This window comes from Bos indicus x Bos taurus, chromosome 23 (genome assembly GCF_003369695.1).
Source record: "Bos indicus x Bos taurus breed Angus x Brahman F1 hybrid chromosome 23, Bos_hybrid_MaternalHap_v2.0, whole genome shotgun sequence".
NCBI lineage: Eukaryota > Metazoa > Chordata > Mammalia > Artiodactyla > Bovidae > Bos > Bos indicus x Bos taurus.
Genome location: NC_040098.1, coordinates 26,035,653 through 26,051,756, shown reverse-complemented (window position 1 = coordinate 26,051,756; position 16,104 = coordinate 26,035,653). Strand labels below are relative to the sequence as shown.

Here is a 16,104-nt window from a genome sequence, read left to right as displayed (position 1 = left end):
GTAAAAAGTACATTCTTACTTAAGGGAGACTAAAAATTTACCGGTTTGTAGTTTTTAAAGGAGACTGTAGAGCTTAGGTCTTTTAATAATGATTTTCCTCCCAATGGCCTCTTCTAAATCATATTTTGAAATTAAAACGGGGGAAAGACTAGATGTAGTCTAAAAGTAGAAGGAAATGCTATATGTGATTTATGAATACAAAAGATCGGTTTTGCAAATGAGGAATAGGGTGTTGAAATATTTTCAGAACTAGTCTATTTCATTAAACTGGTTGAATGCTCATGACATTATTTCTATTCTAATAAATGAACAACAAAGTTTAATAAAATAATTAGTATTTGTAACAATAAATTGAGCATCTACTTTATTAAAATGCTGTCATCTAAAATTTTAGAGAAGTATCCACTCTATCCACTGGACCCTTTTACATGGTTGTATTATTTCATCATATTATGTAATACTCACATGGTTATAATTTTCCCTAGGCTAGGACTACTGACCTAAGCCACGTACTAGCCCAGTGGACCCTTGTTAAAGGTAGATCAGGACAGTCCATTTGCCAATTGCTTGATCAACTGAGTTTGACTAAAACTGATCATTTTAAATACTTCAAAAATCACTTTTCATAGGGGTGATTATATGATTTGTTAGGCTGCTTCCTGTCTCCATATCTTTTCATTGATAATGACTTTCAATTCTCATTTGCCATATGGTTTGGGTGTTATGTAGGTAAACATGAATGTAGATAATTGTTATACAATTGCCAAGTGGACAGATGACCCTTTCCCATTTGGGACAGGAAGTCTAAGGAAGCTTGGCAGTCTTGTATCTTGTTTCTTCAACAGAAGCAAGGGAAAAGAGGGATTCGGGCCTTTTGCATAGATTCTTTTTGGAAATAATTTTTTCAGTTCTTAGAATTTAAAAACAAAGACAGTGAGAGAAAACTGGTATGAGCTGGGAGATCTAAACTCAGAGAAAGGATTACTGCTTTATTAATTTAAATTGTGTTGTTTAGGGCAATGTGTTTCTCCTGACCAGTAGTATTAGCACCAGAATTCTGGGGGAGAGGCCCCAGCAATCTGTTTTCACAGGCTCTTGGGGGTGATTCTGATGCCTCCAGCTAAAGTGTGAGAACCCTTGGCTTGGGGCAATTATGTGAATTTAAATCGAGGACCTCGATGCAATTTATTTTTTCAAAGCGGTTCAGAGCCAGGCCTCATAGGGATGATTTACCTTTGCAATATAACTAAGGACACAAGTGATGGCGTTTAAGCAGTGTTAAATTTCAAATAACTAGTTACACCCTGAGACCGATCTGTAGAGCGTTACCTAGAGTGTTCTCCACCTGAGTAACAATCCAGTTTTCCAAACTAAAGTTGCTCACAACATAAAAACTCTTGAAGTTCCAATGGATGCTAACACGCAGTCTGGTTTTTGTTTTAAATATTTTTTATTATGGTTAAGTATGATGCAATTTGCCATCTTTAACCACGTTTCAGTGGCATTACAGATATGTTTTTTAAAGCCAGGAAAGCGTGTCCACCATGATCATCTGTAATGGGATGTCCTTTGAACGTGTATCCTCGGCCTGCATCTCTCCATCCTGATGCCCTAGACGGCCGTGTGGAGCTGGAGAGCTCCTCGGCGGTAGGCGGGACACAGGGCCCCTGGGCTACAGCGGGCCGGGGTGGAGAGCCGAGCACGGGGCTCGGCGCCCCAGGCGGTCCGGCCGCGGTGCAGGGACGTGCGGGGCCAGCGAGGGGAGCTGCAGGGTAACTTTTCCCAGGGTAAGCGACCGGTCGTCCCCACCACAAGCCTCTCAGCCTTTTGTTTGTTTTCCTGCCGGAGGCTGGAGAGCGGCCGGATCCCCGCTGCTCACCATGTGCCGGGCGGCCCGCGCCCCTCGCAGGCGCCCCCGGGCGTCTCTGCGCGGACCCCTCGGCCCGTCCTAGCGGGGGTCGCCCTGCCCCGGCTTCAGCTCCCTGGCCGACCCCGTGCCCGCCCTCCGAGGAACCGCGCTCCCCGCAGGGGCGGGCCCTCGCCTGTGCCGCGGCGCCGGTAAGTGGGGTCGGAGATGAGGGGCTTCCGCCGGGTGACCTGTCACTGGGGGTGATGGACCCGAGCCGCGAGGGTCTCCCCCACCCCCTGCGGTGGCCCCACGAGGGAATGGAGGGCGAGAAGGAGGCTCTCGGGTTGTAGTTTCTCTCGGCGGTCCTGTGGGTCTCTCCTTGGCAGAAAAACTCCCATTTCCTCCGAGTCGGGAAGATTTTGCTGGCTGTTTACCTTTTAGCGTTAAAGGAGGGGAAAGATCCCGGCCGGATTTGAAGCCCCTTTAGTAGAAGGTGGAGGGACTTGCTTTTGGAATTTACCCGACTAGGCCTTTGGCTGTCCCGCAAGGGGTCTGAGCAAATCTTCACACATTTCTGTGCAACCATTTTTCACTGGGTTTCTTTCTGCTCTGATTTCTTTCTTACTAATCTGAGTAGATGTTATGAGAGAGATGTTGAAGGATTTTTCAGAACCGCCGTTTCTTTTGTTAATGCACCTTTTAAAGTTTGACAGTAGCATTGAGGGCTTTTACTTTTAAATATAAAAGTGGCTGAATGCCTTATTTTTCGGAAAAGAGTATTCGTTTCCACTTATAACTAAATAAAGAACTGCTCTTGCTGAAGCTGGATTATAGAGAGAAAATATCACCCTGAATTTTGCATCCAGGGCTAGATTTCTCTAAGGTATTGACACTTGTGTTCTTTATTTTAGCCTGGAGCACTTTTTGTACTGTTTGATAGCTATAGTTTTCATTTCTCACATTTTCCAGTGAGTGGGTTTTCAGGATGTGCCTCCAAAGTGAATTGTACTATTGCCGAATATAAAATTAAACCGAGTTTTAAATTTGTGTAGTTAACATATAAATTATTAAGAAGAATTTGTGCCTCAACCGTATGTTAGCTGTGCTAGAAGTTAATGTATTCATAAATATGCACATTTGAAATAGTTTCCGAACAAAGCACTGCAATTTGGTAAAGAATTTGGCCTTCCTGTCTGTTTGAGAACAAGTAATTGTGGGTGTAGAAATAAGAACCATGTTGGGATTCTTTATTTAAAATAATATACCACTGCTTGTTCCCTAAGGTCCAGCCCTCTACAGTGACCCTGCCTGTCCATTTTGCCTTGTCCCCTTCTCCAAAGTTAAAACTAGTGGCAGGGCAGGAATGGGCAGCCACATTTCTAAGTGAGACCAGTTTAATTTCAGGTGATGGAAGATGTGTTGGAGGGTTGATGGAGCCTATCTGAGTGGGCAGAGGGCTGTCCTAGCTAAGGGAACTCAACATTCAGTCACAGAGAAATGCTTTTTCTCACTGAGACTTCTTACCTATAGACTGTGTGTAAAGAAGCTAAAAAAACCCCAGCTTTTGGGGGTTTTATTTGTTGACTGTTTGACATCATCAAAGCTCTTTTTTCTATTTTCATTGTTTTCTTCTTGTTGTTTTTTGAGGTTCCTAGTTATGGTGGAAATCCTGTCAGTCTTGAACCTTTGGAATTATCTTTAGCCATCTTTTCCTTCATTTCCTTCATCCTTTCTGTCAGTGAGTCATCAAGACCTTTGACCTGTGGTTTACATAGAACCCTTCCTGCATATTCTAATCCAGAGCCTCACCCTTCCACCCCACAGTCGGGGGCAGCCTCCCAAGCTGGCTCAGTAAAGTAAAAGTGAGAGTCACTCAGTCGACTCTCTGCAACCCCATGGACTATACAGTCCGTGGAATTTTCCAGGCCAGAATACTGGAGTGGGTAGCCTTTCCCTTCTCCACAGGATCTTCCCAGCCCAGGGATTGAACCCAGGTCTCCCACATTACAGGCAGGTTCTTTACCAGCGGAGCCACAAGGGAAGCCTGGCTCTTAGTAAGTCCTCATTAAATGTTTGCTGAGTGAGTGGATGGATAGGTGGGTGGATGGATGAATGAATGAATGAATGAATGAGACACACCACCCCCTTTCTGGTCTCTTCAGCTTCTTGTCCATCTAGTCTCTTAAAACTATCACTTCCTCATGTCTCTCCTTACCTTGCAACCCTCAGGTTATCTCCCTTCTCAGCTATCCCAAGGCTAAAATAATTTGCCTGATTTTTGAAGCCTTTCATAACCAGGCCTCACCCCTCCCATCTAAGTCTGATTTTCAGGTCAGCATACATCTTTGCACTCTGTGGGCGTAGTCTTCTTGCTGGTCTGTTCTACTAAAAGGGGCCAGGATGGTCCCTGCTCAGATCACTGACCTAGAAACCCCACACTTCTCCCCTCTTTCCTGTGAAAATCTTACCCTTCTTCGGGGAAAGAACCTAAGTCCTCACTTCTTTTATAACATCTTCTCTGTTCATTTCTCTAGCAAGTTTCCAGATATTTGTTTGTTAGGCCCTCGTTATTTTAACTGTATTGATCTCTAATTGATTTAGGTTATTTTAAGCCTCTTTAGGGTTAGTTTTAGTTTAGTCACTCAGTCATGTCCATCTCTTTGCAACCCCATGGACTGTAGCCTACCAGGCTCCTCCGTCCATGGGATTTTCCAGGCAAGAATACTGGAGTGGGTTGCCACTTCTTTCTCCAGAGGATCTTCCCCACCTAGGAATCGAACCCGGGTCTCCCACGTTGTAGGCAGATGCTTTACCGTCTGAGCCACCAGGGAAGTCTCTTTAGGGTTGGAGTGGTATTTTTCTGCATGGTAATGTGGGGCTGTGGGCTTTGAACTCAAGCAGAATTGAGATTGGGGCTCATCCTCTGTACTCATGTGGCCTTATGGATTCTTCAAGCATTAGGTTGGTTGCATGTTCATGCTCAATCGCTAAGTCGTGTTGGACTCTTTGTGACTTCATGGGCTGTAGCCCTCTAGGCTCCTCTGTCCCTGGGATTTTCCTGGCAAGAATACAGGAGCAGGTTGCTACTTCTCCATGGGATCTTCTGGACGCAGGGATCAAACCCGGGTCTCCTGCGTATCCTGCCCTGGCAGGCAGATTTTTTATCACTGAGCTACCTGGGAAGCCAGTCGTCGTATGTAAGATAGGGGAGATGCCTCCCCATCTGGCTGCAGTATGGAGATGGTCTAGGTACCTGAACAGTGCCTGGAGCACACCTGACAAAAAATCTGTTCATCCCTCCAGAGTGACTTGAAGAGCCCTGAACACATAGCAGATATTTGGTAGATGTTTGTCGACTGACTTGGAGTCAAGTCATGGCTCAGCTTGGAGGCCTAGATGATGGCAACCATGTAGAATCCTTAGTAAGTGTTATCCTGCCCTTACTTAAAACGGCTTGAGCTTGGGTTATTCCTGGCTACAGCTCTGCTTCTGGGATCTGCTGCTGTTTTTCCATGTGAACCTTGCCAGGAACAAGGACGCCTTCAAATTTTTTTCTTCTTTTTCACTGCTTCTTTGCAGCAAGCTCCTCCATTTCATTTTGCAGGATCTTGCTGAGTTGGAGTTGTACATAGCACTTCTGTCTTTCTGATCGTGGGGGTATGTGTGAGTGTGTGTATTTATGGAAGGACGAGTTGCCTAGCGGTTTCTGGGCAGAATTCTGGGCACAGTGACCTTTCTGTGCATGTTGATCTGTCAGCCTGTGGATAGTGTCTTACTTAACCATAAATTGTTCCATCAGCTCTCTTGGATGACCATGGCCTTCTGAGAAAGGCCTGTAACTAGAGCATCAGAAACCTCCTATCTGCGGACCTCAGTGCCTGTGGTTTCTGTGGGTGCCTGGGAAGATGTACAGAGATGTGTGCCAGGTGACTTACACACATATCTACAGTGTAACCGGGTCCTAGACTGACTGTGCTTACCCTGAAACAGTTTTAACATCTTGATGTGTACAGAGTGTTTGAGAAAATTACCTGGTGAAAACAATTTACTGAAGCAAATCAATTTCAGGGGCAAATTACATTGAAGTGCTAAGTGTTATGGCAGGTAGAAATCAGAAACACCTTTACTGGTAGCCAAGAAGTAGAAGCAGCAGCAGAGGGTCCTCTCAAGATGGTAACCAAGGCTGATGTAAAATTCACACTCACTGTCTCTGCTCTTCGTGAGGTGCTGTCTGATGCTAGGAAAATTCTGCTGCTTATGAGAATCCAAGGGAAACACTCACTCCAAGCAGAGAGCTTCCTTTCTTGATTCCTTCCAAGGAAACAGGCATCCTTGTGCATTAAGTACCTGGCTCACTGTGCTTTGAGAGTTGAAACTTTCATAGAAAGGGTGCCTGGGTTTGAACTCACGGGTGCAGCTGGCTTCAGACCCTGGGAGCGCTGACTTGTGAAGCCAACTCAGAGTTTGAAAAAAGCACATCTTTGGAGAGCTGTCACTTTTTTTGTATGTCATTTCAGGGTTAGCCTTCCTATCCGGAGAAGGCAATGGCAACCCACTCCAGTACTCTTGCCTGGAAAATCCCGTGGATGGAGGAGCCTGGAAGGCTGCAGTCCATGGGATTGCTGAGGGTTGGACACAACTGAGTGACTTCACTTTCAATTTTCACTTTCATGCATTGGAAAAGGAAATGCAACCCACTCCAGTGTTCTTGCCTGGAGAATCCCAGGGACGGGGGAGCCTGGTGGGCTGCCATCTGTGGGGTCGCACAGAGTCGGACACGACTGAAGTGACTTAGCAGCAGCAGCATGGATAGACCACATTTGTGTGTCCATTCATTCACTGATGGACATTGGGGAGAAGTGATAGAAGGTTCTAGAACTTTCTCCTGGGACCCAAGACCTGGTGTTTGAGTTCTTCTCTCAGGAGCTCAGGTTGAAGGAGGAGAGGGAGGTCAGGGTATGAAACAGCCTCTGTGAAATAGCAGAGGGCAACCCAGGTAACAGTTTTCTTCTTCCATCCTTTCAGTTAAAGGCAGTGTGTGCATGATCGGTCGCTCAGTCGTGTCTGACTTTTGTGACCTCATGGACTGGAGCTCACAAAGCTTCTCTGTCCATGGGATTTTCCAGGCAAGAATACTGGAGCAGGTTCCCATTTCCTTCTCCAGGGGGTCTTCCCAACCCAGATATCGAACCCACATTTCCTGCACTGTAGGTGGATTCTTTACCACTGAGCCACCAGGGAGGCCCAAGACAGTAGCCAGAAGCATCTCTAATATGCTCCTTGGCACAGGAATGGCACAGCAAGACCCACAATAAAGAAGGCTCTTTTGGCCTTGTAGCTGCTGCCCCCAGTGCAGAAAAAAGCACTAGTCCAAGAGGCCAAATACTCAAAGGACATTTTTGCTTGAAATATGTATGGGGAGCAGAATTAGGTCCCAGAAAAAAGAAAAAAAAGAACGAAATAGATGTACTACTTTTAGTACCCTTTTAAAAGAAGTGTAACAGTATTAACTTTACTCTTGTAAAGTTAGGACACCTGTGAACCTAGATTTCATGCCACTTGAGGTAAAACGGAACTCAGAGGTAGCAGGAGAAGGGCCCTTGAGTTATTTTGCACATGATCCAGTTTTCCTATGAGGACAGGTGAAAGCAGTGGCATCTTTTCAGTGGAAAACAATCAAGGCTCAGAGAGACAAGCATGCCATACAAGTCTGAATGGGGGAAGAGGGGCTGGTAAACTGCAATTTCCAAAGATGCCCACTTGTACATACAATTATGGGAATACCAGACCACCTGATCTGCCTCTTGAAAAATTTGTATGCAGGTCAGGAAGCAACAGTTAGAACTGGACATGGAACAACAGACTGGTTCCAAATAGGAAAAGGAGTTCGTCAAGGCTGTATATTGTCACCCTGTTTATTTAACTTATATGCAGAGTACATCATGAGAAACGCTGGACTGGAAGAAACACAAGCTGGAATCAAGGTTGCCGGGAGAAATATCAATAACCTCAGATATGCAGATGACACCAGCCTTATGGCAGAAAGTGAAGAGGAACTAAAAAGCCTCTTGATGAAAGTGAAAGTGGAGAGTGAAAAAGTTGGCTTAAAGCTCAACATTCAGAAAACGAAGATCATGGCATCCGGTCCCACCACTTCATGGGAAATAGATGGGGAAACAGTGGAAACAGTGTCAGACTTTATTTTTCTGGGCTCCAAAATCACTGCAGATGGTGACTGCAGCCATGAAATTAAAAGACGCTTACTCCTTGGAAGGAAAGTTATGACCAACCTAGATAGCATATTCAAAAGCAGAGACGTTACTTTGCCAACAAAGGTTCATCTAGTCAAGGCTATGGTTTTTCCTGTGGTCATGTATGGATGTGAGAGTTGGACTGTGAAGAAGGCTGAGCACCGAAGAATTGATGCTTTTGAACTGTGGTGTTGGAGAAGACTCTTGAGAGTCCCTTGGACTGCAAGGAGATCCAACCAGTCCATTCTGAAGGAGATCAGCCCTGGGATTTCTTTGGAAGGAATGATGCTAAAGCTGAAATTCCAGTACTTTGGCGACCTCATGCGAAGAGTTGACTCATTGGAAAAGACTCTGATGCTGGGAGGGATTGGGGGCAGGAGGAGAAGGGGACGACAGAGGATGAGATGGCTGGATGGCATCACTGACTCGATGGACGTGAGTCTCAGTGAACTCCCGGAGTTTGTGATGGACAGGGCGGCCTGGCATGCTGCGATTTATGGGGTCGCAAAGAGTCGGACACGACTGAGCGATTGATCTGATCTGATCTTTAAAAAAGTAATTGTGTCATTTACTCAGTGGCTCTCAAGTTTTCAAAAATAAAGAGTGGACCACCCTGTGTCCAGACGGGTTCCCAGGCTGGGGATGAGCAGGGCACCCAGCATGCACTGCTGGCCATGAGCAGATGGGAGTGTCCCTCTGAGGACGGAACCGGGAGTGAGGGGCAATTGGGACAGACTGCAGGGAGGTTTCCCCAAAGTCACCTAGCCCCCAGATCCATAGCATTCATTTCAAAGTTTGACTGGAACCCTTTGAAATTGAAATATAGCTGTATCACTCTGTGAGTTGGGTACAGCCTAGCCCAGAGGCCACAGGCCTGATCTGACTACCCTGCGGGGGCTTTACTGTGATTCTCTGTGACCCAGTAATTCCAGCAATGTGGTGGGAGGTCTCAGGCAGCCTGCCTGCTTTAATCTTTCTGCAGTATTTACTATTCTCCTGTCTCAAAACTTCAGAACATTTCTGCTCAGGGCAGACCCTCTGGTTGCCATGACTTTGCACATGAAGACATAGAAGCACTGTGTTTTGAGGTACTTACCAAGGGTGGTATAAGACATACCTAGCAACAACTGAAATTCATATTCTGACCATTCAAACCATGAGAACCTGCTGGTGAAAGCAAACCAGGAGGTGTGAGAACAGAGATGAAGGGAGTATGGTGAGTGTCTGGGGTGGGGCTGTGTGTCACTGACCACTGAGGAGGTGGGGTCAGGGCGCTGTGACCTCTCGTGGAGAGGTTGTTGGCTATGTCTGCATGTGTTGGGACAGGAGGCCCTGAGGAGGTGATGTAAACAGTCCACCTGCAATGCAGAAGACTCAGTAGATGTGGGTTCGATCCCTGGGTTGGGAAGATCCTCTGGAGGAGGAAATGGCAACCCACTGCAGTATTTTTGCCTGGAGAATCCCATGGACAGAGGAGCCTGGCAGGCTACCGTCCATGGGGTCGCAAAGAGTCATACACAACTGAGCTACTGAGCACGAACATCTCAAAGTTCATTCATGTTATAGCATATGACAGGAGTCTCAGGACTCAGAGGGAGAGAAGGAGTAGATTCGGAGCTTTGGGGTCTGGCTGAGGCAGTGGGACTCTTGTCCCGCTCTGGGCGGGAGATGATGTACAGCACATGGGGTCCCTCTGGGAAATCATCTGCCCTTCACTAGCTTTTGTGTGTGTGATTGGAAAGGTAGAAATGTCGATCCTTTTTTTTTCCCCCTAGCCAAGTGCTAGCTTGATTCCTTACCCAGAGAGTCACAGAACCACAGAGCATTAGAGCAGGAAACAACCTCACTTCATCAAGTCTCTCTTCCTAACTTCACGGAAATTAACCCGAGGACCGAGAGATGCTCTGAGGCGCAGGGGGTCTGAGCCAAGTGCAAACTGGGACTTCGTCCCTTTTTGTCCACAATCAGTCGCCTCCGCTGTAGGCAGTGGGTGCAGGCAAGGTCCCTGCTGGGTCCGCCGAAGCTTGATTGTAGAATGAGGCCAACTGGAGCATGGCCACATCAGTGGTTTCCATATTTGAACTTTGAGCTACAAAGTACTCCTTTTAATTCCTCTCGTTTTCAGATCCTCAAAAGATTTCATGACCTTTGGATCTTTTGCAATCGCTCCCTTGAGTTTGGTGCAGTGGGCCTGGGTTCCTGTCTCAGTGCCATCGCTGATTAGTTGCATAACCTTGAACAAGTAGCTGTGTCTCCGGTTCCTTATCTGTAAAATAGGGTAATAATAATAGTACCTACTGGGCACCATTGTGAGGACTGAATAGATTAATATATACAAAGCACTTATCATACTACTGTGTACATAGTAAGTTCTAGAATTATTATTACCACCTTTTTGGCTTATTTGAAGATGTGATTAAATTATTTGAGATGGGGAGATAAACCTCGGTTATCTGAGTGGGTGACTGTGTCTGCTTAGTTGCTTCAGTCATGTCCGACTCTTTGCAATCCTATGGGCTGTAGCCCTCCAGGCTCCTCTGACTGGGATTCTCCAGGCAAAAATACAGTGGAGTGGGTTGCCAAGCCCTCCTCCAGGGGACCTTCCTGACCCAGGGATTAAACGTGCCTCTCCTGTGTCTCCTGCACTGACAGGCAGATTCGTTACCACTGAGCCACCGAAGAAGCCCTACCTGAGTGAGCCCTAAATGCAAACACTAGTCTTCATAAGAGAGAAGCAAAGGGAGATTTGACACAGAGAATGAAGGCAGTGTGGCCACAGAGGCAGGGACTGGCTGATGTGGCCATGCGCCGAGGAGCACCAGCAGCCACCAGTTGCCGGAAGAGACAATGAATGAATTCCTCCATCAGCCTCTAGAGAAAGTGCTAATACCTTGACCTCAGTCCAGTGATCCTGGTTGCAGCCTTTGGCCTCCAGAAACATGAGAGAATAAATTTCTGTTGTTTTAAGTCACCAAATTTACGGTAATTTGTGAACAGCCACTGTGGGAAACTAACATCATTGGTAAGGAAAATTTTAAAAACTTGGTTTTTGTCAGTGATGCATGGATCAGTAACTGACATGTCCTTGACAAGAGAAATTAGCCATTATTTAGAAACCAGTGGCTCTAAGCCTTCTTTGAGATTCCTGGCCAGTGGTCCACACGGTGACTTCTTCCTTGTGCAGCTGTAGCACTGTGGTCGTCTCCACCCCGCCAGGAACTTACCCCAGCTGCCGTGTCCCGGTCACTGTACGTGTTCCACAGGAATGCTTTCATTTGTCCTTGATGGAATACCTGATGGTGGCTTCAGCACCAAGACTTTTGAGTAGGCCATAGAACAAGAAATCTACAGCATATTTTCAGGGATCATGCAGCAGCCCAGTGATGTCATCCAGGACTCAGCTTCTTTCTTTGCGTCCATCCTCAGCAGTTGGGATTCTCATCTTGAGACCTGGCATCTCATCATCACCAGAAGACTGTCTCAGCTCTAAACATCACAGCTTTATACAACCATGTTCAAGGCAGAAACACAGGCCAACCTCTTGGCCAACTGCCTCTGCTGCTGCTGCTGCTTAGTCGCTTCAGTCGTGTCCAACTCTGTGCGACCCCATGGACTGTAGCCCGCCAGGCTCCTCTGTCCATGGGGATTCTCCAGGCAAGAAGACTGGAGTGGGTTGCCATGCCCTCCTCCAGGGGATCTTCCTGACCCAGGGATCAAACCCGGGTCTCCTGCATTGCAAGCAGATTCTTTACCGCTGAGCCACCAGGGAAGCCCCAACTGTGTCTATCAGGGAGTAGATTCCCCCTCAGAAGACTTTCTCTTCCCTTGCCGGCTCTCTTTTCCCTTCCCATCGTCCCACTCCTAAATAGTATTCAATAGGAAGTAGAATTGCTTGGCTTGGCTTCGAGTGATCCTAGTTCATGCCTTGAGGCTGTAGTAGGTGGCTGCCATCCCTGATTATATTGAATCCTGAATAAAATTAAGCAGCAAGAGGAGCATGGCTGTCGGGCGTTGACATCTCATATGGTCCTTCTTTCTCCTAGTGTGTTGTCCATCACCCTGTTGCTTTCCCAGAGCGGCAGTGAATTTTTTTTGTTTCCTTTCAGAGCATAACATGAGTCATTACATTCAGGCCACCACAAAAATGATGAACAGCTGAACAATACTGATCTCAAATGTCATTAACCACTTCTTGCTAGGTTATGTTCTGAATTGACTGTGGTCAAGTGATACTTTTTGTCTAATGTTAATTTTCATAATGCCACTTCTTTTCTTTTTAGGCTAGGAAGTAATTTACTAGAGCATAGACAACTCAGATAGCTGTCCTGGTTCTGTCCTCTGGATTCATATATAATGTAACTAATCCTTCTCTCCAGTACCCCTCTGTATACTTGAAATAATCAACATGGCTTCCTAAGTCTCCTTTTCTTCCTGTATTCTGTTGTTTTTTCAGCTACTCTTCTTATGCTTTCATTTAGACCCTTAGTATGTTCTTTAATTTCTTTCTTGAAGTTTGTCATCCAGAGTTGAACAGTAATTCAGGTGTATGTTGAGACTGTCCCACGTCCCTTATTCTGGATGCATAGCTGCCATGTTGCAAAACTCCAGTGGATACCATTCATGTAGTGTTCTATGATACCCCAGAGTTTTGCAATATATTAGCCCTGTCTGAATGCTGTCCTCCTAATAAGAACTCCAATAATGCACTATCTTTGGGGGAAAAAAATAGAACAGCTTAAGAGTATCTCCAATGAGAGGTTTTGTACACACTTCAAATTCAACACCATAGAAAATAGATCCCATAGTGTCTCCTCCTCTAACTTTCATCCTGTCTGGTACCTTTGTTCAGACCTAACTATTGCAGGACTCTCAAACTTGTCTGTCTGCCTCAAGTCTCTCTATTCTAACATCAGTTTGAATAGTCAAGGGGGATCTTCCTCACGTGATTTCCCTGCTTAAAAACCCCAGAGAGTTTCCATGTCGCAGGGTGAAGACCAAATTCCTGCATGACAAATATACCTTTTCACAACTAGACCCCACTCAACGTGGCCTGCATTTCCTTACTGCCCTCCATGGCTTTTATGCCCTAGCCTTGTACTTCACAGTTGGGCTGCACATTGGAATCCCCTGGAGGGCTTTCGAAACTACCAGAGCTCAGCCCCTACCCTTGACCTTCTCTTAGAAATGGGACTTGGGCATCAACATCTGTTAAAAATTTCCCAAGTGATTCTACAGTTTACACAGGGTAGGAATGACTAGGCATTTGCCTCCTTGTGAGCATAGCAAGCTCTTATACCCACCAACCTTTGGCAGAGTTTTTTTTCCATCTGTAAGTCCTTTCTCTCCCTTTTCTGTATAATAAAACTTTGCTCATTGTTCAAACCTCAATACTGCTTTTGCTCTGAAGGGTTGTCAGATCTCTCCCTCCTCCCAAGAATTGGCTGCTCTCTCTACTGTGGGCTCATAGTGTTTCCTGCAACTTCCACGTATGTGACAGCTGTGAGTCATTTAAAGGAAGGACCTTTCCCTTATCCATAATGTACCCCAGAAGCCTTGCATAGTGCTTGGCATCTCGATATGAATACAATTAGACACTGTCAACCTGACTTCAGTGCCCGAAGAGACTAGTCCGATCCATTTTACAACAGTATGTGATTACTCGAAATAAAATTAAAAAGCATCTGCTATGGTGTGTTGAGGGTCAAATCTTGCCAGAGTAATTGAGTTTTGTTCTATGATAATGTGACTGATGGTAGCAAGGAGGAATCATAGGGTGACTGTATACTGAATGAATGACCCACTCTATCATGATTTTGATAAAGCTCTTAATTTTTTCCAGAGAGCTTTCTCAATGGTAATCTAGGAAGACATTTTCCCAATTATACAATTTTAGTAGATGAGGAAGTAACTATCAAAGAAAGGCTTCTATGATTAATAATAGATATGAATTATTATTATCATAGTATAATGCCCATTGTCCCCCCCCCCCCCCCCCCGCCAAAAAAAAAGGGAAAGCCCACATGCTACTGGAATGTAGATGGTTATTAAATTTTGGTCACCATAGTTCATCAAGGAGATGGAAAAATGTGTGAGGATTCAGAGATGAATGCCAAAGATAATTAAAGGAGTGGAAAAATGGGTCCTATGAGGAAAGGTTGTGTAATTACAGCAAGAGGAGGCTGAGAGATACACATCTGATTACTAATTTGATGATCATACACATTTTCATGAGATAGTATTTTTATGTCCACAAAAAATGCAGCATGAGGAAATTAGAATAGTCAGGTTTAAGTTGGACATTAAGAAGAATATTCTAACTAACTAGATTACTAAATGCAGATCTGATCATGTTATTTTCTTGTTTAAAAAAAATGACTTCCCACTGTCTCTAGGTCAAAGCCTACTTTAAAAAAAAATAAAGCATGTAATTTATTAGTTAGCTGATTTTTGACAGATCAAAGTTCCAGTGATTTTTTTTTTTTTTTTTTTTAAGGAAGATGACATACAACAATGGTTTGGGAATTTTAACTTGGAAAATGAAATTATGAATCATGCAAAAACCATATTGTCATATCAAAAATGTTGTCTAGTCTCTAAGTTGTATCTGACTCTTTGTGACCCCATGGACGGTAGACTGCCAGTCTTCTCTGTCTTGATGGGATTCTCCAAGCAAGAATACTGGAGTGGGTTGCCATTCCCTTCACCAGGGGATCTGGTTAGTTCACCCAACCCAGGGATTGAACTAGAATCTCATGCATCTCCTGCATTGACAGGCAGATTCTTTACAGCTGAGCCACCTGGGAAACCCCATATAAAAAATAGATGGAGATAAATATAAACAAGAAGGAAAAACACAGAGCCCCAAATTGCTTATGTTGTGGCCCAAATGCTGTTTCTATGTTGAGACACAGCTTGAATCCAAAATAGTCCACAGTGCACTAATCGTGAAGTGGAGAAGCCATGATGTGTGATGTGTTCTGTCTTATGAACAAGTTCATATTAGGTTTTATTGAGTAAATCCACATTAAAATATTTTAGGCTGAAAAAATGCTTAAGATACATACTATCTTTTTAAAGATTTCCTTCCTCTACCATTTTGAGAATTTTTTTCAACTTTTAGTCTATAATAATTCAAACATACTACAGAGTTGCCAGGACAGTACAAAGAATACGTAGACACCTTTTCCCTGATTTACCTTAAGTGATATCATACAGTATTTATCTTTCTCGGACTTATTTCACCTGACTTTATGTTCCCTGTTTCTCCCCAAACATTCATCAACCAATATTTGCATCCATCCACGAATCTTATCTGTAACAAATTGTGAAGTTTGCTTAGTAGTGAATTTCTTAATTCCTTCTTTCCTTCTACATTTATTGATTGGAATTCTTTTGGAAGGAGAAGTTGCATTGACTGGATTTAGTTGTAGAATGTCACGTATTTCTAACCATTCTTTTCTGATCTTTTAACTTTTCAGATTATTAGTTTGACAGATGTATTTTTAATGCCTTTAGTATTCTTATTTAAAGGATTTACATTTTATTAATGTTTGCCTAAAGGCATTGCAATCACTTAAGTTATGTACTACATTTTCTTCATTATAGGCAGACTGAATGACAGTTTTATAAATGAAAAAAATCAATGACTTATCTTTTAAAAAAAACACAAGTGAATGACTTTAAAAGAGACACACCCTGCATGCAGGCCTTAAAAAAATTACTAGTTCTTTGTTTAGCTTCCGAATGTCTAGTAATAAAAATATTAAAATACTGTCTTTGCTTAGCCACAAACAGTTCATGGAGCACATGTAAGTTCTATATCAGGAGAACCTTAATTTAAACATTTGTTGGCTTTTGTGTATTTACATTGTTAATTGTAGCTAAATTACACAGAACACAGCATATTTAGCATGGATTTTTGTAGCTCAGCAATTTCCATCGGCCATAGTTATCATGTAGTGTTTGCTTATGGTGGTTAGTCAGCAGAAAGGTATCGAATTGCAG

General features: G+C 44.3%; 1 protein-coding gene across 2 annotated transcripts in view; it reads left to right on the top strand.

The window, feature by feature from the left end:
* Positions 1 to 1,774: 1,774 nt before the first annotated feature.
* Positions 1,775 to 16,104, top strand: part of ICK (intestinal cell kinase) — a 45,070-nt gene continuing 30,740 nt past the window's right edge. The window contains exon 1 of one of the 2 annotated variants that reach the window (XM_027523964.1): positions 1,775 to 2,058. The gene's annotated coding sequence lies outside the window, so the exon portion shown is untranslated. The remainder of the gene's footprint in view (positions 2,059 to 16,104) is intronic. The other variant, XM_027523963.1, reaches the window with a different exon arrangement.